General features: G+C 41.8%; 1 long non-coding RNA gene across 1 annotated transcript in view; it reads left to right on the plus strand.

Moving 5' to 3' along the window:
- Nucleotides 1–336: 336 nt before the first annotated feature.
- LOC103664691 overlaps nucleotides 337–26,675 on the plus strand; it is a 45,463-nt gene continuing 19,124 nt past the window's right edge. Inside the window, exons 1-2 of the long non-coding RNA XR_005834878.1 lie at nucleotides 337–595; nucleotides 2,366–2,432. This is a non-coding gene — a long non-coding RNA (uncharacterized LOC103664691). The remainder of the gene's footprint in view (nucleotides 596–2,365; nucleotides 2,433–26,675) is intronic.

Below are 26,675 nucleotides of genomic sequence, written 5' to 3' on the forward strand. Positions count from 1 at the left end.
GAATCAAGGGTTTATGTAGAAGCCTTACCTGGGTTCACTCAGTGTAGAGTCCAGATGGTCTCAATAACACATTACTCTCTTAAGGCAATGTCCTTGCAGTGGCCCCACTGTGGGCAGAACATACATTCCAAGGACAGAGAAGGGGGTGAGGAGCTTCTGCTTCCCCAGATCCAATTCATAGGTCAACCGGAGGTCATGTCCTCTCAATGACCTCCTCCAACAGGTACCCACAGAAAATTCCTTTATTTTGTGTACCATTTTAATTGCTTAAATTTATCCCCCTTTCTAGAGTCTAGTAGCTATAGCACCTGTAATTTGTGATTCTACTAGGTTGAATAGTATCCTCCAAAAATTTATGTTTAGCCAGAACTTCAGAATCTGACCCTATTTGGAAATATGTTTGTAGATTTAATCAAGTTAAGATGAAGTCCTACTGTATTAATCCAATGACTGCTGTCCTTATAGGAAGAGGGAAGTTGGGACGCAGACACCCAGGAAAAATGCCGTCTGAATACTGGGGCAGAGATTGGAGTTATCCTGCCTCAAGCCAAAGAATGCCAAGAAGTGCTGGCCACCTGCAGAAGCCAGGAGAAAGGTACAGAACATGCCTCTGAGCCCCCAATGTTGCAGGATCGCGGGGTTCTTGTCTCACAGAGTCCAAGAATGAATCTCGCAGTCACATAAGGGTGAAGTGAAGTGAACGTTTGTTAAGTGAAGGTGAGAACAGAAAGGAAAGAAAAAAAAGCTCTCTAGACTGAGAGGGGTCCTGAATGAATGGGCTGCCACCGAGGGCTTTTACCTGACAGTCTTTTATTGAGAACTGACCAGGAAGCTTGTGGCCTTGAGATTCTTGTGCCCTCTGGTCTGGGTTTGAGCAAAGACTATTGATAACATTCCTAAAGGCTTACTTTTTCTTTGAGGTCTGGTCATTTTCTGTGGTTAAAATGTAGTTACCAAAACAAAACAAACAAACAAAAAAAAACAAAAGCAAACCCTCCCCCCACCCCAAAAAAACAAACAAAAACAAAACAAAAAAACCCCCACTAACATCCAGGGCCAGCTGGTCTGGTTTGTTTCTTTATCTCTCTTTTTTTAAAATATATTTTTAAAAGATTTTCTTTATTTATTTGACAGACAGAGAAAGCATATGAGCAGGGAGAGAGGCAGGGGAGAGGCAGAAGCAGGCTCCCCACCGAGCAGGGAGACCAAGACCCTGAAGTCATGACCTGAGCCAAAGACAGACCCTTAACAGACTGAGGCTCCCTCCCCTCCCCCCGCCCCAGGCACCCGCGTTCCCTTATCTCTTGTTCTGCTCCGTCTAAGCCTCTCCGCCAGCCAGGAATAGTTTCAGAGCCTAGTCAGTGCCTCTCGTCTCTCCTTGCCTGCACCTTAACCCTTACCTTACTCACTAAGAAGGAACTCTCCCTGACAACACCTTGATTGCAGACTTCTGGGCTCTAGAACTGTGAAAGAACAAATTATTTTAAGCCGCCAAATTTGTGGTCATTTCTTATAGCTGCCCTAGCAAGCTGATACATAAGCATGCAGGACATACGTATTCTGAAGGTTAGTTGCAAAATTAGCCCCAAAATAGGTGAAATGAAAAAGATAAAAATACCAAAGACATTAAGCTAAGAGCTGAAATACCCTTCCTTGTTTAGCCTTCACAAGAGTACGTTGGGAAAATACACATTCATTCTGTTGCATTTGACCCTCCTGCCTACTGTTCTCTCTTCCTTTTGAATTCAGTAGCACAACTCTCTCCACTTCCCCCCTTTCCCTGACTTTCTTCCCCATCACCTGCTTGGCCTTCTTGTTCTCCCTTAGACGTTGCCGTGTCCAGGGCTCCATCTCTGACATTCTTCTCTGAATCCACAGTCTCCCGAATGAACACATCCATGCTTCTGAATTCAGTGATCACTTGTGCACTGAGGACCCCGAATCTTCCTTTGATTGCAATTATTTCATCTGAAATCCGGGCCACCTTATTCGTACATCAAAATCAATATGTCCAAGTTCAAACTCCACTTTTCCCCATGTGATTCTCTTACAATAAGTGAATGGCCCAGACTTTAATTTAGACACCAACTCAAAAGACCTGGGAAATGATCGTCATCGTCCATCATCCACCAGAAGGTCTCATCTGTGTAACTACTCTAGAAAGGCATGAGTGGGATGTACCCCCACCCTATCCAACTTCTTGCAGGAAAAACAGTTCCATAATTGTCAGGGACACTAGCTATAGATCTGGGTACGGGTATAGACATACATAGAGATATATGAAATCAGGTATGTAAATTGAGAAATATAGTCATGATTCTATTTGTTCGACTACTACAAATATCTAAAATTACATGTTTGGCAGTGTTCATTGACCACACCGATGGAGCTGGAAGGAACTGGGAGTTTTCTGAAGAAAGTGGCTTCATCAGGTAAGTAGGAGATGCTGATTTGTAATTGCCCTCATGGATAAGAATTCTCTATTTGGGGGGCAATAGATCACAGTTGATATTTTGAAGATTCACTTTTAGGTCTTAAAGTATTATGCTGCTGTGGTGATGCTGCTTAAAGTATGGTTGTGGGCGATACCGGCATTATTTCTAAAGAAAACTTAATGGAAATGAAAATGTTATTTCGTAAATGTATTCTCATGAAAAACTACATAGGCCTCCAGAAAATTTTTTAATCTGATATATCATACAGCTTGGTTAGTTAAGAGACATCTATCACTTCCAACTTTATATATATAAAATGGAGCCTGCAATGACAAAGCAAGATGTCGAGTGTTAGAGAACCACATGGAATGTTCACATTGTGTAATACCAGGGGATTCATTATAATCACTTAATTATGAATCACCTTCCTTTCAATACCTGTTAAGTGAATTTTAGTGAGGGATAACATTATCCTTAATAGTTCTAAAGGAGTTTTTTGTTTGAACTAGATATTGCTTGAAGATTGATTCATGGATTAATTGATCGATTTTACACAATCTACCCTCTCCTGGGTATTGTAATTGTGTTCACACTGTGTCCTAGAAATCATCAGAAACCAGACAGTGAGAGAACTTTTCTGGATCTTTTACTTTTTTTCCCGCATGGGCTCAGGGAGAATGTTGAGTATGTGTTTGTTCAGATGACTGCTTTTATTCTCTTGGCTCGCGTTCATGAGAATGAACAGTTATGAGTGAGGTAGTTAATGCTAAAGGATAGAGCATTAATACAATGGGGGTAGTGCTTGGAGAGAACTCAATGGGAACTTTTGGGACTTTTGAAAGCTATTTGCCAAACTTAATCTAAAATAAGTCTACAGTCCTAGCTATATTTTAAATGGCATCTTTTACAGACAGTATGTAGTTGGGACTTTTTAAAAAATTCAGTCTGGCAGTCTCTACATTTTAATTTGATAGAGTGGGTAGTACTCTTATGTTTAAGGCATTTATTGATATGGTTGGGTTTAGCCTACCATTTTACTATGTTTTCTTCTTTGTTCCCTCTGGGTTTTTGTCCTTGTATTTTTCCTTTTCTGCCCTTCTTTTACGTTATGGGAATATGTTTTAGAGTTCTATTTTAATTTGCCTTTGGTTTTTTCTTATTCCTCTCTGCATGATTTTTTAGTGTTTGCTCTGTGAATTACAATATACAGCCTAATTTTCAGTGTCTACTTGAGATAATGCTGTACTATTTCTTTTAATAGGTGCATTTAACCACACCACCTGTCCTTTACATTATAGTTGTAAAATGTATATCTACAATGAAATAAAACCTGCAATGTGATATATATTTAAAACAAATTAAGAGGACAAATAGTCTTTTATATTTTCCCACATATTTACCTTGCTCAATATTCTGCAGTCCTTCTCAAAGATCTCCATTTCCACCTGATCTCATTTCCTGAAGAACTGCCTTTAACGTTTTTGTTTTAGTGCACATCCACTGGAGTACATTCTCTTGGTTTTATTTTAAAATGTCTTTATTTCGTTTCATTCCTGAGGGATATTTTTGTTGGATATAGGATTTTGGGTTGACGATGTTTTTAATTCAACAATTTAAAGACATTGTTCTATGGTTTTCTGGCCTTCATTGTTTCTGATAAATCATCAGTTATTCAAATCACTGTATATATAATGTCTTGTTTTTCATTATTCATCCTGCCTGGCATTTGCTAAGCTTCTTGAATTTGCAAATTTGTCCTTTACCATATGTGAGCAATTTTCAGTACTTCTTGAATTGTTTTTCTGCCCCACTGTCTTTCTCATCTCTTTCTGAGACTCCAGTTACAAAAATCCAGACCTCTTCGTATAGGCCTAAATACCCATGTGGCTCTATTAATTTTTTTTTTTTTTAACTAAGCTCCGTGCCTAGTGTGGGGCTTGAACTCATGACACTGAGATCAAGAGTCATGTGCTCTACCAAATGAGCCAGGCAGATGCCCCTCTATTGTTTTAAATCTTTTCCCTCTGTGTTTTTACACTAGATAATTTCTATTGAATTATCCTTACGTTTGCGGACTTTTCTCCCACCATCTTCATTCTGCTATTAAATCTATCCAGTGAGTTTTGTTTAAAAGATGTGTATTTCAAATCTAGAATTTTTATTTATATATTCTTTTTAAATATTTTCTATTTCCTTACTGATACTTCCTATTTTAGTTCATTATAGGCATATTTCTTTTACTTCATGGAGCGTAGTTATAATTGCTGCTTTTTTAAAGCATTGCTTGATTATTCCAGTATTTAGATACTTGTGGAGACAGTCTCCATTGATTGTTTCTCTTATGAGAACAGATCACATTTTTCTGGTTTGTTTGTTTATTTAAGTGTTGTCAAGTAATTTTGGATTGTAACCTGGACATTGTAAATATAATGTTATGAAGACTGCATTCTGTTATATTCTGCCAATGGCATTCATTTTCTTTTTAAATGGACAATTCACGTGGTTGGACTCAAGCTGCAAACTTGATGTTGCTTGCAGTACATAGTAGCTCTAGTCTGAGTTCAGTTTTTTGCAGCTCAGCTGGGCTGCTTTGAGTTTGTCTGCGTAGGCATGTTTTAGGCATTATGCATGATATAGACTTTAAACACAGCTCCCTCCTCTCTAGCTTTCTCTTTTCTGCGATTTCCCTCCTCACTTTCCAAAGGGTATGTTTGCCCCAAACTCTGACCTCTGGTTCTTCAAGCCAGAAGTATTGTGTATTTTCTAACAGAGTTTTAAACACCCCCTTACTACCCAGATTTGGGCCGGTCTCAGACTAAAGGTTATAAAATGTAGGAAACTGACTCTTTCCCTTCCTCCAAGTGTTGACATCCACCCCTCCCCACCAAGATCTTTCTGCTGTTGATTATTCTCCACTTCATTTAGATGTGGGTTTTTAAAAGTTATTTTTTTATAAAAAGAAATAAAATAATAAAAATAAAAAATGAAGATATTTTTTCTAGTGCTTTATATTGTTATGTGAAGGAGGGTCAGTTTAAGGAGGAGATACCCATGGATGACTAAAAGTGGCACTTGTATAGTTGTATTTTCACCTGCTAAGTAACTAGCTTGTTGAGGGACAGTTGTGTGAACTGTTTTCCTTTGCTAGTTAAGATTTCTTTCCAATTAAATATTCTGGAAACAATCCAGTTTTTCCAAAAGATTGAAGTAGACTTGCCTCTAACTTCAATCTGGAAATTGATGAAAACCCATTGAAATCATGTAAGGTCAATAAGTTGTCTTAAACCTCACTTTAGAATGAAGATTTGTATATATCAATAGCACTATAATAACGAAGTGAAAGGTTTTAAGCAACAAAGAGAAGTTGTCAAACTTACCTTTGTATTTCCCCTGAACTTTGTTCAAATGCCAAAAACAAATTTATTTGAGGGAGTTATAGTAAGCCATAGCTTCATCTTCATCATTCCATTGTGCTTAAATTAATTTCACTCGGATTGAAATGAAAACTTCCCAAAAGCGTTTACTTCTATGTTCAATCTTGTCAGCTTCTCAAATGTCACCATCTTCATCCAATTCTAACACAACAGCAATTATTTTGTCCATTACTAAATATCAGATGATGCTTAGTCACTTTGGAATAATGCTCAGGTAATTTCCACATGCCCAAGGCATTTTAGGAGAAATGTTTGTTGAAATTCAATACAAAATAACCGAGCTAAACTAGAATAAGATGAAGCACCCCAAAAGGAGAGAAATGTTATTCCGTCAATGTTATTAAATCGTGTAGCAAAAATAATCATAAGAACTTGTCTTCCTCAAAATTTTTGGAAAATGATGTCTAAAGATGAAGTTGTAAACATTCTGAAAAAGAATGATAATAGACAATTTCTTTTGAAACTCTCCCCTGTTCTTAGAAAAATATTCCACGTGACTGGAAATTTAGGCTTATGAACGTTCATAGTTGCAAAATTGTAATGCACACACACAAACACATACCCAAACACTCATTAGAAAAACATTATGGGAAAAATGGGGAGATACTGGGGTGGGGAAAGGACATTGTTTGTAATAGTGGCAAGCTAGCAAGAGCCTAAGAATGTTCTAACAGAAGATGGAAAACTTTATGATTTAATTATCTCTTTGTACTGCAATGGAAATAACACCCAAAATATATACTTACATGAAAAAAATAAGAATCAGAAATGTGCATTTGGTATGTCCATTCACCTATTTAATTTGTTAATGTTTATGAGATAGATACATAGGAATGTTTTGAGTAGGATTATAAGAAATTGGTAACTGTGGTTGTTGGGGAGAAGGTCTAAGAATGAGGTGTGGTTTGTAAGGGATGCTTGTACTTTCATTTTAGACCCGCCTGTGTAGACCGGCTTTTTGTCATGAATGTTTTTATTTTTTAAAAGTAATAATCTTATTTTTATTTTTTAATTTAATTTTTATTTTTTTAAATTTAAATTCAATTAGCCAACATATAGTACATCATTAGTTTTTGGTTCATTAGTTGCGTATAACACCGAGTGCTCATCACACCACATGCCCTCCTTAATGCCCATCACCCAGTTATCCCATCACCCCACCCACCTCCCTTTCAACAACCCTTAGGTTTTTTTCCAAGTCAAGAGTCTCTCACAGTTTGGCTCCCTCTCTTTCTTCCCATTCAGTTTTTCCTCCCTTCCCCTTTGATCCTCTGTGCTATTTCTTATATTCCACATGTGAGTGAAACCATATGATAATTGTCTTTCTCTGATTGAGTTATTTTCATTTAGCATAATACCTTCCAAATAATCCAGTCAAGAAATAGGCAGAAGACATGAACAGACACTTCTCCAAAGAAGACATACAAGTGGCCAACAGACACATGAAAAAGTGTTCCACATCCCTTGGCATCATGGAAATACAAATCAAAACCACAACGAGGTTTCACCTCACACCAGTCAGAATGGCTAAATTTAACAAGTCAGTGAACAAGAAATGTTGGCAAGGATGTGGAAAAAGGGGAACCCTCCTATAGTGTTGGTGGGAATGCAAGCTGGTGCAGCCACTCTGGAAAACAGCGTGGAGGTTCCTCAGAAAGTTAAAAAGAGAGCTACTCTACAAGCCAGCACTCATACTACTGGGTGTTTACCCCAAAGATACAGATGTAGTGAAAAGGGGCACCTGCATCCCAGTTTTCATAACAGCAGTTGTCCACCATAAAAAGTAATAATTTTAAAAATCAAAGAATGCCCTACGTAATTGAGAAGGGACCTCATTTGTTATTTATTTTGATTGTTATACACAAGTTATAACCAATTATAATCTAAGGACATAGAACAAACCAAATTAATGGCCTCTGGGGAAGAGGTGACCGAGGATCAAAGGGGAGAGCTTTAACTCTACCTTTTTGTATCTTTTAAATTTTTGTATATATAAATATATTATTTAGTAAGAAAAACTAAAATTTAAAATGCTATGATGACTTCCCCCCTGCCCAAATGGGACACACGGATCTGAATGTAGTGTGTGAATGGGCCCAGCTTGGCAACCGTGGGCTGTATCCATCCCAAACAAACAGGGGTTGGCGGCGAGACCCAGGCTGTGCAGCAGGAGTTGGAAAATGCGGCTCCGGGCACCCGACGACTGTTTTAGCAGTTGGCCTCATGGAGCTGGGGGAAAGAGAGCGCCTGACCCCCAGAGGCCTGGGTTGGGGCACAGACCTTCCTATGGGGAAGAGGGAGCTCTTGTTCCAGGCAGTCCATCACCAGACAGCCTCAACTTCAAGGGCCATCCTCTCAACAATGCTGCTTGTCTCTTTCCACACTTTTTCCTTTTTTAAAAAAATAGCTCTCTGTAGAAAACTATAACATTATACAAACATAGAAAGAAGGAAATCATAACTATTTGCTTATTTAAAATAGGGGGGAAATCCTGACAGGTCTTACTTATTACAGCAACACGATTGGCAATAACCAAGATGTGGCTGTTTACTGACAATATTAGAAAGTTGGGAACAGCTTTCAGGTCTTACGTTATCTTCACCTAAGGCACCCCTAGGCTGTGTGCAGGTTTGATTTTCACTCAGATCCTCTCTGATGCCGGTCGGATGCTCTCGCCTCTTCCAAGTGGTGCCTCTAGGACGGAGGCTGCTCGCAGGTGATAGCCATGGAGCCTGGGCGCGGGGGCTGCCTGCGCTGCTGGAGCAGACAGAGGGCGGGAGGGTGATGCGGATTGGCTACAAGGCCAGGGCCACTCTCCCCCGCATTCTGTTGGCTGGACTTCAGTCACCTAGTCCCACCTAGGGAGGCTGGGACATGGAAGCATCCTCTGTGCCCAAGAAGAGGAGCAGGAAGGCATGAAGACCTTGTCTGGGCACGGAAGGAACTTGGTTAATAAATTAACGATACATCTTTTTTTTTATAATAATATTTTTATTATATTATGTTAGTCACCACACAGTACATCCCTGGTTTTGGTGTAAAGTTCGATGATTCATTAGTTGCGTATAACACCCAGTGCACCATGCAATACGTGCCCTCCTTACTACCCATCACCAGTCTATCCCATTCCCCCACCCCCCTCCCCTCTGAAGCCCTCAGTTTGTTTCTCAGAGTCCATAGTCTCTCATGCTTCATAACGATATATCTTATAGTGAAATATTCATCCATGAAAAATCAGATTTCAAAGAACATGTAATGACAGGAAAATGCCAGTGTTCAGTGAAACAAGCAAGATACAGAATCTTATGTTACTAGCTTTGGAAAACATAATATTTATATATGTGTATTCATGCTTAAGAAGGAAATATAAACTGTTATTTGTGGTTATCTTTACACGGTAAGGTTATCAGTTATTTTTTATACTTTTGGAGAAATAGCTGATTTTCTGCAGTGACCATATACTGCTTTGAAAAGAAATATGTGTAATCTAAAAAACAGGATTTTTTTTTTCTAGGTGGAGGAGAAATCCTCAGAGCATCCGAAACCAGAGCTGACATTTCGAATTCCTTTATAAGTTGCTACAGACTGTGAATTTGAACTTATGCTACTAAGCCTTTTTTTCCCTTTAATCAGCAGAGGGCAGCTCTCTGCTTTCCTGCTTATTTTTTCTTACAGCATAGATGCGAGCCAAATCCCCTGTTTTACACATTAACTGTGGCCAGAATCGCATATTAGATTTATTGTGTTGGGAAGGAGAAGCCAAGTCTGAAACCTATCTTTGCCAATTGCGACACTTACTGCATAGGATACATTTTGCTGCACAGAGCAAATGAGCAAACCAGGTCTGCTCTTTAGATGGTTTTAGTCTAAAGCGGTCACTATTCACATATTGACAGGCTCAGCTACAAAACTGTGAGAACAGCAATCCACACGGTGAGCATTGTCCTTGTAGGAAGACAGCCACAGGGTGTTCCAGGAGAGAATGAGGTGGTTGGGTATTTTGGTAGGCAAGGGCTACATGAAAGCCATTTTTCCTTTGCGCAGGAAGATTTTGTGGATTAAAAAATAGATATCATTTTTTAATTGTCCAGATAGGGCAAAGAACATTGAGAGAATAGAAATAAGACAAAACAGATGCACATTAAAAAACAAGGAAATTTGCTCATTGTGTATTTTTAATCCATTGTGTTGGAAAATTTACAGGATTGATCATGTCCAGTGTTAATGAGAGTATGGGGCAACAGTTAATTCTCAAATGATGTTGATAGGAGGAGAAGTTGGTCAACCTTTATATTATCAAAAATTTTAAATACATGTTTACTTTGGAGAAATTGAGCTTCTAAGGAGCCCCTTTGCCTCAGGGTAACTCCCTCAGCAGAAATAAAGTGGGTGGGTGGGGGGTGAGTCAGGCCTCTGCTCTGCTGCTTCTGCTTTCATAACCTAACCTGTAAAATATAACTATCCCTCTCAATTCCTTAGCAGGCCTGGTAAGGTCCAAAGTGGCTCAGGAAACCTCTCAGCTCAGCAGGACAAGCTGCATAGAGAGAGAGAGAGAGAGAGAGAGAGAGAGAGAGAGACTATAGAGCCCTCTAGTGGCCACCAGCTGTCTAGAGAACTGGCTCCTTGAGGAATTTGTGTTGTCTTCCCACCTTGGCGCCAAAAGACACGTCTGACCTCATAGGGTGCTGACGCTTGGCCACCCACTCCCCGCCCCCAGACTCTGGTACTAGCCAGGAACAGCCCTCTGGCTCAACTTGGCCATAAATGCGGTCAGGGTGTTCCCCAGGTGGGGCAGCCCAGCCTTCCTTCCCAGCAGTGTGCCCATGCAGACAGCCACGGAAGCTGGCCAAATCCCCCAAACTGGGGTCTTGTGTAGACCCTCCACGGAGCACAGGGACACCCTGGTAAAACGATTCCCTGGAGCAACTTAGGTTTCTAACTACTTCCTTGAAAATGTGCAAATTAACCTTTGAAGTGGCCATGGGTTCTACAAGATTGAGCAAGTAAGGAGAAGGTTAGGTTATGCTGGGAGGAAAGACCAGGGGGCCCAGAAGAGCACCCTTCATATTGCAGAGGGCTGCGTGTGAGCCGGCTATCAGGATTGCCACATGCCCCCGTGTCGTGTGCTGGGCCACCCGTGACTCTAAGGTACTTCTGTGCTCATTAGTGAAAAGTGGGTGCAGGACTTGGCAGGGACACAGAGCCTTTGGGTGAAGCCACAAATGCCCTCTTCTCAGGCATGAGTACCTGCGTGCTGAGACACACAAGTTGGAGAGAAGGGGACTTGAGTTTAGTTCCCACATACCCCACCCCGTTGGCCGGACACCTTGGTGGAGTGTGCCCACCTCACAGTGTGTCAGCAGCCTTGGGTTTTTGCAATGCTGAAGGCTCCCAGCCGAGGGAAAGGGTGAGGGCTGCAATCTAGCCGTGCTCTGCTGGCCAAGTCAAGCTCTGTGTCAGTCTGGGGGGTCACTTTGTGTAACAAGCACAAAGGTGCATTGTGTACTAGTGGCCCTGGGTCTATCGTGTATCGCCCTGTAATGACCCTGTTAGGTAGACAGAGATCGGTTTACTGTGAAGCTAATGGCACAGACTTTTTCCAAGATCTGGGAGAGGTTCAAATGGTCATATTTTGTTCTAAAACCGGCAAAAGTAGGATAATGTAACTGTACTCATTTAAAACTATTGTCATAGCCACTTTTGGAGATGGATACAATGACAATAATCTCTATTTTATAACGGAGACACAAAAAGGTTAGATAGCATTACTATTAAGTGGTAGAGCCTGGAATCGTTGCAAGCTAATTGATGCCAATGCCAGAAAATCATGGACAATGTGTATATTATTTCCAAGGGGACAAAGCTTCCAGAAGAATCCAACGAAGTACTGTTCTTTCTTGCCCCCAAATCTCCAAATGTCATAATAGATGTGAAACATCTTAAGATGTTGTTCTAGTCAGAAGAGACCAATCAGAGGCAGAGAACAAATCATGGAGCAGAAGACACAGTGGTCATTGGGAAGCCAGTCCTACACATCATGTGGCAGCTGGGCCACACAGCCATTGCCACCAAGGAGAGTGATATGTCTCGTGGCCACTGTATTATGTAAGGTACCGTCTAAAACAAACTGCTGTGGCTGACTTAAAACCTACATTTATCTCCTTCTCATTTAACAGTCTAGAGGTGAGGAAGAAGGGACGGTGGGTATTGGGAGAGGTTCACTGTGTGTACCAATGCCCTGAGGCCGTGGTTTGACTTGGAAGGCCGTGAGGCCTAAGATCTGTGAGCACAATGTGAGAATTAGTACAAATTGTAGAACAAAGAAAGTGAGCAGGAGGGAAAGCCCTGGCCAGGAGGTAATGAAATGCCCGCTGTGTGGGGCAGAGAGCACGGGGAGCACAGACATAGCAATGGCAGCAGTTTCAGGGAACTTTCCCACAGCTGTGGGCTATGGTAATTTGACAATAAGAAAATGCACAGGGAATCTGAGAGTGACTTCTGTTGACTCATGAGAAGACTTGGGAGACCCAAGAAGACGATCCTTGATTCAGGGAACAAGGAGAGGCCAAGTTTTTAAAAAAATGACAAAGAAGAGACAAATTAAGACTGTTTCTAGTCAGCTCAGGGCAGACCAAGTTTACGAATCCTTTAGTGAGGAATGATTCACTATTACACAAGAACCCATGGTTGGTAACCACATCCTTCCCCTCCCCTTCTCAACCAAAGTTCTGGAAAGAGGACTATTTTAGGCATCATTGTTTCTACCTTATCTTTTCACCATTTCTATGTCTGTAGGGCTATGGTTATTGCCCAATTCCATGGATTCTTTACAGTTTTATAAGGTATTCTTCTGTATCATTTAAGTGATTAACCACTGACTTCCTCATACACTGTCTTGCCGTAATTTCTGTGACTCTAGGTTCTCCCAAGTCTCTCTAGCTTCATCTTCTCATTCTCCTCCCTGAAACCCCCCCTCCTCTCAGCGGTCTATCAGAGAGAGTGGAATGATGCGCTCAAGTCCCGTTACAGCCGCCGTCCAGGTTGTAAAGTCTGGAAAGCTACAAAGTTACATATCCCAAACTTCCTTGCATCTAGGACTCCAGACGTGTTTTAGATTCTGTCAGTCAGATGGACTCCCATGAAAACATAGGGAGACAGGGAATCAAGGAAGCTTGGAGAAGAATCTAACCAAGGAATTGATTGGGTTCTTACGGAAGTCTAGAACTCTTAAGTTGGTTAAGAGTCACTGTTACATAGAGTCTGCCTAGAAAATACGTCTGCTCTGGTGTTTCAGTTTCCTTGTGTAGGTAGATGATTTCTGTGTCGGTCGGCTCCTGACTGGTGCATGCTGCTGCCTTACAAACCACCAGCAGCTCAGTGACTTGCAGCAATAGCTTCTCTGTTTTTTTGCTCACGGGTCTGTGTCTCATTCAGCGTAGCTCTGCTCCAGGCTGCTGGTCACCTGGGCCTGGCTTCAGGCTTCAGTTGGGTTCAGATGTGCTCTGTGTATCTTCACAGTCTCCTTGATCAACAGTCACCCAGGGCATGTGCTTCCCAGAGCGGATTACAGAAGCCCGAGGGAGACACCAAATACACAAGCACATTCAAAGCTTCTGCTCTCATGTCTGCTTGCACTTTCTTGGCCCAAACGAGGCACGTGGTCAAGTCCAAAGTCAGAGGGGTAGAGAAGAATACTTGTCTTCCAGGGGGGAGCAGGAGGGAGATTAATGTTTTCTAAAAATGAATCAAATCTATTCCAACTTCCATGATAAATCTTGAGCTTAGACTCCTTCTCTTGGTCCCCACACATGGCCTGTGGGGCATCTCCTTTGTGCTGATGCTGCTTCCAAGGCCTCCTGCCAAGATGAGCATGGCCTGCATATTGTTGAATGACTACCAGTTTGCAAAACAAAGTAGGACAGGGTGAAGAGATTGACTTGGCTTTCTGTGGAGAAAGGACATTCTTGAGAGAGACTGACCACCCCCGTGTGTGTGTGACTAAAGATTCCTGTAAATATTGACGGAAATGTAGCATTTCAAGTCTTCCTGATTGAGCCTCTGTCTAATTTTTCAGGTTCTTTCTCTCAGTTCCCGCTCTTGAACCTTCTACTCTTCTCAAACTACAACAAACAAAAACAAACCCCGTTAGAAAAAAAGGAAAGGTCTTGTGTGAATACTGATGTACTGTTAGAAAGACAAATTCAATCTCTTTTGCCATTAAAAAAGGTGTAAAGTCAACAAACAGCCTGAAATACCTTTTATTATGTTATTAAGTTCTCAAATAAATCACCCAAATCAAATGTTAGACTATCAACATTTTGATGAAATTTTCGTCTGGAACCACATCTGATTTTGAGCACTTTTTTTCCAAAGAGGAGATCTAGGAGGCTCAGAATCTTCCCACCAACCTTTACCAGGGTTTCTGCTAAAATATATAATTGCTTCAGATAAAACCATGAAGCCTTTGGAAAAAGTTCTTTTTGAATAATCTGTTAAAAAATAGATGTATTCCTTTTTATGCATTGATTTCTTCCAAATCAGTCTTCCCACTTAAACTGAGTCAAGAAAACACCTGCCTTGGAGGTGAGAACAGCCTGTGCTTAGGAAAATGGAGTCACGGGAGACGCATGTCCCTGCACTTAGTGTGAGCCAAGGGTAAATATATGTAGGTTAAAGACCCCTTAATATGCATCCAGGTTTTGTTTCTCTACCTTTCCAAGGATTGAATGTGTCACCCACCAGAAGGATGACTTTGTTTTGCAAACTGGTAGTTATTCAACAATATGCAGGCCGTGCTCATCTTGGTAGGCGGCCTGGGAAGCAGCATCAGCACAGAGGAGATGCCCCATAGGCTGTGTCTGGAGACCAAGAGAAATAGTCTAAGCTCAACCCTGTAGAAACTATGACCATCAAAACCACCACAACTCCCTAGCCTCTTACCTAAGAGGTCTAATCTTTTTTTTTTTAACTTTGTATTATGAAAAATTTCAAACCTATACCAAAGTAACCGAAGGTAGTATAAGGAGCCCCACGTAGCCATCACTCAATGTAAACAATGATATATTCCTGGCCAATGTTACACCATCTGTATGATTATCTACTCTCCTTCATTCCACGGGACAATGTTGAAGCAAATCTGAAACATCCTATCATTTCATCTGTAAAGACCTCATCTCTAAAAAATATGAATACTTTAAAAAATCCAATATCATTATTAGGGTCAATATCCTATATTAAATAAGTGCAATGTATACATTTCAATTAAAGAGAAAATTTAGTAATTTCTCGGTATAAGACAGAGTTTATAACTGTTTCAAATCACTACAATAAACAGTCCTCTCTGAGTGTCAGAATGTGGAAACCACAGAGGCAATTAATCTATAAAACCTGTCACTGAGCCCGTCACTCTAGCTACTCACTTTAATTGGAACAGTTTGGTTCTATATATTTTAAATAAATTAAAAACAAGAGATTTTCACATTCTGCTCAGCTGCCAGTTTGTTAAATGCTTCCTGTTATTGCTCTTGAATAATTTTCTGGGGAATTTTTCATCCTCACAAAATTGTTTTTCTTAGTGTCTGTGTTAAAACTTCCTTTGAACTTCATTCTTCCTTGGTGCAGAAAGACACATTTTCAAAGTGGTTTCACCAGCCTGCTGTCAAACTTCAGCATCAGTGGGTGTAGTAGTCTATCACTGCCTCTCTGACAAGTGTCCAATGCTTAAATTCCAAGATATTTAATATTGTAACTAAGTGGCTTATTGAAAATAAGAGAGTGGTGTGTGTGAGCGTATAGTTGGAGAGGTTCCATTTTAGCCCTAAGCACTGGTGGCTTGCTTGCCTTCTAGTTCAATAAATCAACAACACCAAACTTTCACTGCCATATGATACTTCTTTCTTGTTTTTCTTTACAATTATTTGGCCCTTTCTGCAATAGCGTCTCAGAAACTAAGAAGTTAATCAATCTGTGCCTTTACAATGAAGAAAAATGTTTTCTTACAACTGCTTTCTGAATCTTTTCCATCTAGCCTCGCTGCTCTGCCACCATATGTCTTCTGCTCTATGTAATTCTTTGTCGTGGTCCGTTCAGGCTGTTATAATAGAATACTGTGGACTAGGTGCTTGCAAACAACAGAACTTTATCTCTCGCAGTTCCGGAGGCTGGAAAGTTCAAGATCAAAGTGCTGGTAGGTTCAGTGTCTGGTGGGAGTCGGTTCCTGGTTCATAGATGGCTGTATCCTCACCAAAACGTCGCAAGATGGAAGGGACAAGGAAGCTCTCTGGGGCATCTTTTTTTTTTTTTTAAAGATTTTATTTATTTATTTGACAGAGACAGAGACAGCCAGTGAGAGAGGGAACACAAGCAGGGGGAGTGGGAGAGGAAGCAGCAGGCTCCCTGCAGAGGAGCCTGATGTGGGGCTCGATCCCACAATGCCAGGATCACGCCCTGAGCCGAAGGCAGACGCTTAACGACTGCGCCACCCAGGCGCCCCATCTGGGGCATCTTTTATAAGGGCACTAATCTCACTAACAAGGCGCCACACTCCTGACTCGATTGCCTCCCAGAGGTCCCGCCTCCTAATATCATCACATTGGGAATTAGGTTTCAAAGTCTGAGGACTGAATGGTAATAACGTATCCTGACTTTGGTGGTTGTATTAGGAAAATGCCGTTTTTGTAGGAAACATACTAAAGAATTTGGTGGTAACGGGGCTTGAGGTTGGCCATTTACTCTCAGATGGCTCAGGAAGAAAATATTCTTCTTTCTGTACCTATAAGTTTTCTGTTTTAGTTAGCGATTGTTTCAAAAATTTTTCAAATTATGGACATTCATCCCTGTCTCACCTTAAGCTGTATTTGTGAACAGTGGTTTGTGAACAGTCCTTTGGTGAACACTGTCCTGGATGGGCTCTGAGGAAACCATCGAAGATTGTCTTTGAACTTTGTCTCTTTGTAGATCTGAACATGAGCTGGTTCCTCATCCTCTGGCTTCCGATTGGGTTCAGCCAGTGGGAGAGCCTGGTTGGAGGTGGGATGAGGGATATCTAACCTGGCCCTGCACTGACGTGGCTGTGATCTTGCACTGAGGGCCACTGCTCATGCTCGGTAGCCCTCGCTGTCAGCTGTCTCTAGATTCTAGTAATTTTTCTCCATCTCTTTGCCCCTTCTGACCTCTAACTGCTGTGGTTAGCCCTGAGATGCTTTATCACTCCGTGTCATTTCCTCTTACCTTGTCCACACCTTTTTGAATAATGTATTCATGACACTCCTTTCAAGGTGTTAACGTATTTTCTAATATTCAAGTACATTAAATATCTCTGGAAGGATACACAAGAAACAAGTAATAGTTTCTATGGGCTAGGAAACTGGGTGGGGAAAAAATCGTTCATTGTAGACTCTCAGAACTCTTTGACTTTTGAACAATGTGGATGCATTAGCTACATACATACAGTTGGCCCTTGAACAGCCCCCACACGGACGTATATGACCCCAGTGTGTAACTTTTGGTTTCCTCAAAACTTAACTACTAATAGCCTGGGTCGTTGGGAAGCCTTCGCAACAGCAGTCCATTAACACATATGTTGAATGTAATGTGTACTATATGCTGTATTCTTAAAGTAATCTAGAGAAAAGAAAATGTTATTAAAAATCATAAGGAAGAAAAAATACATTTACAGTATTGTACTATATTTATCAAAAAGTCTGATATAAGTAAACCTGTATAGGGGTGCCTGGTTGGCTCAGTTGTTAAGCGTCTGCCTTCCGCTCAGGGCGTGATCCCAGCGTTATGGGATCGAGCCCCACATCAGGCTCCTCCACTGGGAGCCTGCTTCTTCCTCTCCCACTCCCTCTGCCTATGTTCCCTCTCTCACTGGCTGTCTCTCTTTCTGTCAAATAAATAAATAAAATCTTAAAAAAAAAAAAAGTAAACCTGTAGAGTTCAAACTCATGTTGTTCAAGGGTCAAGTGTGTGTGTGTGTGTGTGTGTGTGTATATAATATGATATATATACAAATATATATACACAGACAATAAAATGCAGTAATGTCTGATACAACTATTTTTCTATGTAATTATCCTAATATGAAAACTTTTACTTTGGCACTTCTTTAGCTTTTCATGCTTTTCATAGGATTACCAAGACCTCTGTATTTCAGGAGGGAATTTAAATTTTTTCACTAATATCAATGATAATGAAATATAGACTTTCTTGAGGAATGAAAATATTTGAAATTGGACATCTAAGCTTAAACCATTAAGTAAAAATGACCTTGACTTTAAAAAATAATTGGTTCCTCACATGACCTAAATTGATATTTGGCTATGTTTTATAAATCAATTTCTTATCCAGAGGGCATGTTTAACTAACTTGTAAATTGAGGTCTCCTTTTGCATGGATACGTAAGCAGATCGAAAAACCATAGAAGGAACAAGAGATTTTTGCCAAAGACAAATGCTTAGAGGAGGAGGAGGCATTAGACTCACTGCCATCCCGATTTAGCCAAGTACAAAGGTAAAAGAAGGGATTTTTCAGACAAACAAGATCGCAAAAACTTAACCTCCCATAAACTATTGAAGGATGTGATCCACCAAAACAAGGAAGTAAACCAGTGAAGAGGAACATTAAGAGATCCAGTGCAAGACGGATGTGAAGGAAGTCCTTGAAATGATGGGAAAGGAGACCAAGAAAACATATAGGGGACAGCACTAGAAGTCAGTCCATTCAGGTAACTGCAGGCCAGAGTCTCTAGGAGAGATATCTTCAGAAGATGAAATGGATGGAATGTTAATTTATTTGTATTTATCAAGAGGAGATTTATCAAGAGGGGAAGCGTTTGGAAATAAATTAATAATAAATATATAGAAAATTGAGCAAAGGGAAAAATAAGACATATTAACTTTAGGGAAAGAAAATGTGAATGGAAAAAGCTGTCATATTATATTACAGTGCTAAGCTTTATTTATCATTTATGTATAGTCATGATAATATGTTTATTCAGTATTGATTTTTTAAATAATTTATTTATTTGAGAGAGAGAGGGAGGGAGAGAGCATGAATGGTTGGGAGGGGCAAAGGGAGAGGGAAAATCAGACACGGGAGCCTGGATGCCGGGCTTGATCCCAGGATCCTGGGATCATGACCTGACCCGAAGGCAGATGCTTAACTGACGGAGCCACCCAGGCACCTTTGAGTATTGAGTCTAACTTTACTGAGACCATAGGTGGATGAGAAGTATGTTCTGTGTGTGCGTGTGTGTGTGCACGTGTGTGTGAGAGAGCAATGTTCTGCCTCTGTGGAGGAAAGCTGATGGGTAATACCTAAAACAGAATTATTAAAAAATAGACACATAAGCATTTTTTTCAGAGCTATGCAAAAAATACATATCAAAGGAGCTGGAACTACTTGCCTCTGGGAAACGGAAACGAAAAGGGAGGGGCTGTTTCTTCTCTTAAGATCTATAGAGCCATTTGACTCTTGTCTGAGGTTGAGTCCCCTGGAACACATTTATTGGGAAGTGCTCCTGAGATCAACACTTGTGGACAAGACCCAAGTGAAGGGTAAGGGAGCCATTCGTATCCGCCAGCTGCGCTGGAGATGGCAAGGTGCAGGGAAGGTCTGGAGAGCAAGCAGGAGCGACACCAGCACAGGCAACATGTCTGTGCTCGTTTTACAGGAGTTGGGAAATAGCGTCCTCGGGTTTTTTAACTTTGCTTTTTAAAAAGGGATACATTATTGTCATATCTATGCTTTAATTTTGTGGTAGTTCTACATTCAAGTAGCCCATAGAAACCTTCCCTCTCTACCCCTCAGAAGAGCTATGGGTCACAGAAAGATCTGAGCATTCTTGGAGCTCAGGTGTTCAGGGGTTAACTTGTTCAACCCAGTGTTTCCCAGATTTATTTGTCTGCAACCCGTTTCTCAAGTCACATGTTAATATCTTCAGGAGTACAGTTTAATAAACTTATTTAATTGTGATTGGACTTTCTTCAGGAATGCAATCTCCAATTATGGCATCGTTCTTAGAAGGAAATAAGATGCCGCTTATGAGAAGGATTCCAAGAACTGACTGTGGCCAAGACAGGGTCTGCCTATACATGCCCGCCTGAGTGCTCTAAAATGGAAACAAAACAAAACACACCTCAACTAGAACAAGGGAAAAACAGATGGGAGGAGGTGGTGGCTGTTTTGAACCAGGTTTGGAAGATGCACTAAGCCTCATGGGAATTACAAGAGCCCAAATGGGATACGGTTTTGTGTTTAAGTAAAAAGGCATAGAGAAGGGGGAAGGCTTTATCCTCAAGAGGCTGGTTGGAGGAAAAGGAGGCACATGACAGAGCAGGTGGGACAGATTCCAGAAGAGGCAGGCAGCGAGGCTGGGGTTCAAGTGGATGGAAACATTTGGCTTCAACCTAAACTGGCTGCGTCGGGAGCAGCCTGACCCCAGGAGCTCCAGGTCCTGCAGGGACTCTGCATGGGCAGGAGCCCCCCCACCTGTGGGGACAGGGATGGAAACTGAAACTTTGATTTAGGTGTTGAGCTGTCAGTCACAATCAGATGACTCAAAGTAGATCTGTACTGTCTCCATCTGTGTCTCATTTGTTCGGTGAGCTTTCCCGATGCTGGGCTAACTTCACCCTTGGAAACAGAAACTGTAAGGGCTACCCCAAAGCAGTAGCCCGAGGTCAAGGGGGAGAGGCCAACTGGGGAACACAGGGTGGTCTTCCGAGTCTGAGATGACCCTCTCAAGAAGAGGAAAAAGTGCACTTTATCTTTACCCATGGTCTCTTAGGCGGTGAGGAAGGTGAGTTGTGGGGACCATGAAGTACCCCGCAATTCAGCAAACCTGACCACATAGGCTAAGGCAGATGGTGGGGATCTCCTGTCCATGTGCTAAGCATTCCTCCCTTTTGAATTTAAGGTTTTTTTTTAACGTATTAAGGAGATACAAAAGAACATTTAAAAAAATAAACAGGGTAACAAAATTACAGTAATAAGACAGGCAAACGGTTGCTAGGGGTTAGAGCTGGGGGGAGGGTGTGACTATCAAGTTTATTTGTGATGATGGAGAAGTTCTGTATCTTGACTGTGGTGGCTGTTACGGGAATCTATTCCTGCGGTAGAACTTCCTGGAAGTACATACAGACATGCACACTCACACTCACAAATAGTCCTTGTAAAAAACAGTGAAATCTGAATAAGGTCTACAGTTTAGTTCAGAGTGTGCACCAAGGTCAACTTTCTGGTTTTGATCACTGAACTTTACTAATCCCTGGGAGAAGCTAGATGGAGGATACATGGGAACTCACTTTGCTCTTTTTAAAATTTCTCTGTGAATATAAAACTATTTCAAGATAAAAATATTTTTAAAATGTGAGAAGTTTAAATAATAATCCCACAACAGAAATCCATTACTGTTGGAGAAAGGCCATTACCATTATTTGAAAACCCATTACCCAGCTGAGGAAAGGCCATTACCATTATTTGAAATCCTTCAGTGTGATCCTTCCCGACTCTCTGGCAGAGAGAACTGCTATCTGGATTTTTGTATCCCTCATCCCTTTGCTTTTCTTTATAGCTTTATCTCGTATGCTTACATCCCCACCCAACATACTGTTTAGTTTTGCATCTTCTTGAATGTTATGTAAATGAAGTCGTTCTGCCTATATTCTGCTCCTTGCTTTTGCACTCAGCGAGCATTCTGTCTGAATTCCATCCATAATGAGTGTTGCTTTTTGATTTGTTCATTGATGTATTCATTGTGACTTTGCCACAGTTTATTTATCTGTTCTTTTGTTTATTAACATTGGGTCTGTTATCAGAGTTCTTTCCCCAATTACAAACAAACAGTGCTGCTACGAAGCATTCTTCTCCATGTCTCCAAGTCCACAGCGCACGAGTTTCCCAAGGGACTGTACCTTGGGGTGGAATTACTGAGTCAGAGAATTTATCCACTTTTCCGACTTGCTAGATGATGCCAGATTATCTTCCAAAGTGGAACTCTTGCTGTGCATTCTCAGTGACATTGGTTATTATCAGGATTCTTACTATTTGTGTGTATGGAATCTGATCACTGGGTTTTAATTTGTATTTTTTCCCTAATTTCTAATAAAATTGCTCAAAATAATACATTATTGTCTACTTCTTTCTCTTCTCCTGAGAAATACACATTTAACGCTTTTGCCCATTTATCAGTTGTCTTCCTTATTGATTTATGGGGATTCTTTATATATTCTGGAGGTTAATCCTTTGTGTTGCAAATACCTTCTTCCAGTTTCTGACTTACCTTTTTACTTTCTTTATTGTGTCTTTTAAGGAAATAAACTCTTAATTTTAATATAGTTGATCTCATCTTAAGAATCATTTATAGTACATATTTTTTCAAAAAAATATTTACGAACCAGAAAATCATAAAGTTATACCTATATATTAATTTTGATAAATTTTATACTTCTCCGTTTACATTTAAGTTCTTAATACACCAGAAGTTGTAGTGTGAAGGTTTCAATTTTATCTTTTAAACATATGGGTAATTTGTTTTCCCCATACCCATATACTGAAAAAATGTCCCCCCCCCCCAGGCATCTGCAATGTCAGCACTAGAAAAAAGCAGACCCATTTCTATGCAAATGTAGACCTGTTTCTGGGCTCTATATTCTGCCGGACTGGTCCATCTATACCTTTTCATACCAATACTGTGCAGTCTTACTTGCTTTAGCCTTAGAATAATTTTAATATCTGGAAGTCAAGTTCTCCCATGCGGTTCTTCTTTTTGAGTGTCTTGTCTATTCTCGGTCCTTTGCTCCTTCATACATATTTTCGAATCAGCTTGCCAAGTTTCCCCAAAAGCCCAGGGGAATTTTGACTGGAATTATACTGAATTCAGAAAGTCATGTATCTTCCAAGTGTATGTGCATGTATACTTGACCATGTTTTGCCGCCAAATAGATCATTTGTACAGCGTTATACTTCATTAGATCCCTGGGGCATAACAGGCAGGGAGTTGGTCTGGTATGAAGGTACAGGAAGGTTCTTTCCTGGCTGCAGTATATCACTATAAGGTAATGATGAGGAAGGAGATCCTGTACTCAAATTGCCGTGAACAGTGTTTTCACTTATAAAGAGCTGTTGTCTAAGTCAGAAGATCTCAGGGATTGTAATTGCTATTACATAAGTATGTCAATATAAGCGGGTGAAGCGGGTATTTCTGGGAATGCCTTGCATGGACACTGCAGCTAGACTTGCAAGCAATTGCTAAATAACACAGCGGTCAAAAAAGCCTTTTACATCTGTCCATGTCTTCCCAACCATAAAGAGCTCGTAAGAATTTTTCATCAGGACTATCGGTCCGATTCAGATGAGAGTGTGAGATCGTGCAACACGGCTGCAGGATGAGCATAAAAATATAGGAAGAGAGTAGATTACTCCGTTGCCCGATCAGAGTAATATTCATACTCTTTGCTTTGCAGTTCAGTTAGAGTTAAAAAAGCCACGTGAAGCCTAAGACAGGAGACATCTGAAATTCGTCACGCCATTTTCCCCACCACCAATGCCCCAGCACAACCTCATTTGTCTTGGTCAGTGCAGCTCGAGGATGTGCTGCACTCTGCTTTCAGCTTGAAAATCTTGTATGTTGATGCGTATCCCATGACTTCTAAAGATAAAGTGCTGTTTCACTGGCATTACTCACTTGTGTCAAAGGCTTTCTGGTAAATTCTTGAGGCCTGCACCTTGCGGGAAAAGACATCAGTTTGCCACTTCCTATGAAATGGGCTGTCCGTAACGTTGGTTGTAATCTGATTCTTGTGAGGCACTCGTGGACGACGCTGCCGGACCAGGTTCAGTGACAGCACACAGACGCGGACCTGCAGGGATGCTCTGAAAGTGAAGGCTTACTTCCATTTGGCTGTAGCGTCAATTCAGTGGACAAGTAATATCTGCCTCCAAATCACCGCTTTTCAAACTGTCCAGGTGTTTAATCCGAAAGCACAAACCAGTTTCTAGTCGCTTGGGGTCACGGAGTGGCTAGGCAGGATCCTTGCCCTTAAGAAACTTCGCATCTAATAGATGAAGCCTGAACGAGAGCCTTATTGCAATCAGACTGTTCTGGAATGTTCACTGAATCAATCAGAGACAGTGCTGGGGTTTGCAGAACGATCGCAAAGGCAAGCGAAAAGAAACCGCGCTGATTGTCAATCCCCTAACGGCATTAATTGAGCATCTGTTTGAGATAGACCTTTTTTGCGTGCTTCCTCCTAAAAGAATTTGTTAAGGCTGCATATTTCCTCCTGTTTTTGGTGCGAGTGTGGGAATAGCCAGAGAATTTGCCACCGAGGGGGGCTACACAAACACAATGCTAGTCAACGAAAACTTTCGAATGCGAAAGAAAACCATGATTGGTTTATTAGAGTGCAAGGAAATTCTGGTGTGTTTCTTTAAGCTCTGAGATACCTAAACACTAGTTAACATTTATGAAGTGCCTGCCACGTGCCAGGCCTTATCCTAAGCATTTTATATGGTTTATCTCATTTAATCTTCACCCTGTGGAAACATCAGATGCTGGAATGATTTTTTTTTTTTTTTTTTTTTTTTTTTTTTTTTTGTATAGAGAACTGAGGTGAGGCTTAAATTAAAAGAAGCAAACATGGAACCTAGGCATTTGGCTCCAAAATCCAAGGTCACACCCTCTCTGCTCTCCTGACCCTTTCAAAGCCAAAGACTCACCTCTTCCCAATGTGGTGGTCAAAAGAGCTTTTGACCAGAAGCTGAGGTGCATTCTTGAGTCTCTGTTTTCCTTCGGAGCTTCAGGCAGCTTTGATGGGAGGCTGCTGCAGCCTTCTGCGCCAGGCCGTGTCCATTTATGGTTAGGGAGTACCTGGATCCCTTGATGAACCGTGGCTTCATTGCGCATGGCAGGTGTCTCCTTACGGGGCTGGGTGTGTGGGAACAGGGGAAACCTCATCTCCGTCCCCTGAACCCAAAGGGGCACAGTGACATCATAAAATTGTCAGAATGTCCTCATGACTGAACTGTACCTAAACTTTCCGATAGAATCTGTCCTCGGTGAGCCTGTGTTCCTTGCAGGACTTCTTGGCATCATTCAGAGATAACTCTGACCTGGGAGAGAAAGGGGAAAAAAAGAGAGAGAGAGAGAAGAAAAGAAAACAGGAGAAATGGTAGCTTTGTCAGTTTTCAAAATGTATAACTTAAGGCAGAATCAAATTCTTCTTGAAGCAAAAACTGCAGAGTCACAGCTGTCACTGGGGAAAAAAATGCCGAGTTTAGAAAACTAAACTGTTATCCTCATGTTTTGATTACAATTGCCTTTGGGCCAAATTTTCTCATTAGATGCTCATACATGTTTTCCATCATGTGCAAGAAAGGTTTTATACAAATTCCATTTCCCAGAACTCCGTGAATGAAATGGAAACCCCCTTTTTCTGGTTGTGGAAAAAAACCAAAACAAAATCCAAAACCCTCCCGGCTCCGTGTTTCTCCAGTACCTCCTGGTTTTGCTAGGTGGCGCCACAGGCTCATGGATGGGCCTTCCTCCGCTTGTGAGGGACTTTTCGGAAGGAAGAGAAGGAAGGCGGCTTCATCTTGGGAGATTCTCCTCAGGAGTTCATCAGGTTCATCAGATCAACTGATAGGAGGTGAGATTCATTTGCCAAGGCTCTGGCCTCCATCATTTTAGGGAATGTTTGTTTCCCCCTTTCCCCTTCCTGGTTGGTCACAGCTGGCAGTGAGCAGGTGTCGAAGGCCCTAGGTTTTGGCGCTTCTTGAGGAAAATGCTGGGACATCTTGAACTTGATCCTAAATATCGTGTTTCTCTCTGAGTCTCTCAAAATTTGTTCAGGAACTTGGGGAAGAAGGACCAAAGGAAGGGACAGTAATTCAGAGACTTGTATCAGCTCCCGCCCCATCTCCTGAGCAAGGTCAGCCTGTGGGGAAATCCCAACCCTTGTCCTCTGCTGCGAGCCCCAGTGTTTCCCAGCCTCCACTGGATAACCTTTCCCAATCCGTGCCGCTCTCAAAGCCAGCCGGCTGCGGAGGAATGGAAGGCCCTGCGGTGGTGGTGGGGGCTGGGGGCTGGGAGGACCAGGTAGAGCACAGGCCCAGAAGCCCTGTCTGGTCTGGCAGACACCTAAGGACCTTTCGATTTCAACGAGAATCCCCTTTCTCACCCTACCAGAGACCCCAAACTCCCAAATTCCTGACTCCTTTGCCGGAAGGCATGAAAGACTCGTCTCAAAACACCAATGTGATGGCAAGGTTTTCACTGGAGAAATGGGGGGAAGAATCTATTGCATAATGGCACTGCCCAGGGAGCACTCCGCGGAGAAGCCAGCTGTGAGTGGCGCGGGCCACACGTAGACAAGAGGGGGAAGCTGGAATGGAGACAAACCTCACCTCCCTGGCGCCTTGCTGGGGCCACGGCTTCCTCTGCACCTGCGCTGTCTGGGGCTTGGGAGTCAGATACAGATCTGTGATTGGCAGGCTGTGTGCCCCCAGGTTTCCAGGAGAACTGAGGTTTCAGAGAACTGTCCCAATACCTTTATAGGCACGCACATGCCGCTCTGCTCCTGTGTCCTGGTTGGGGTTCGGACATCCCTGCCCCACATGCCCTGCCCCAAAATCTGCTTCATGCCCAGAGTCACCCAACAGTGGACATAGGTCCTTGTTGGGGGCACAGGGCTGAAGAAGGACACCAGCCAGGTGAAAGATGATCTGTATACAGTCCAGGAAGGAAGCCTCATAGACAGTCGGATTTGCACAAGCCCCTGGGACACAGTGGGGCGCTGCTGGC

This window comes from Ursus maritimus, unplaced genomic scaffold (assembly GCF_017311325.1).
Source record: "Ursus maritimus isolate PB19 unplaced genomic scaffold, ASM1731132v1 scaffold_15, whole genome shotgun sequence".
NCBI lineage: Eukaryota > Metazoa > Chordata > Mammalia > Carnivora > Ursidae > Ursus > Ursus maritimus.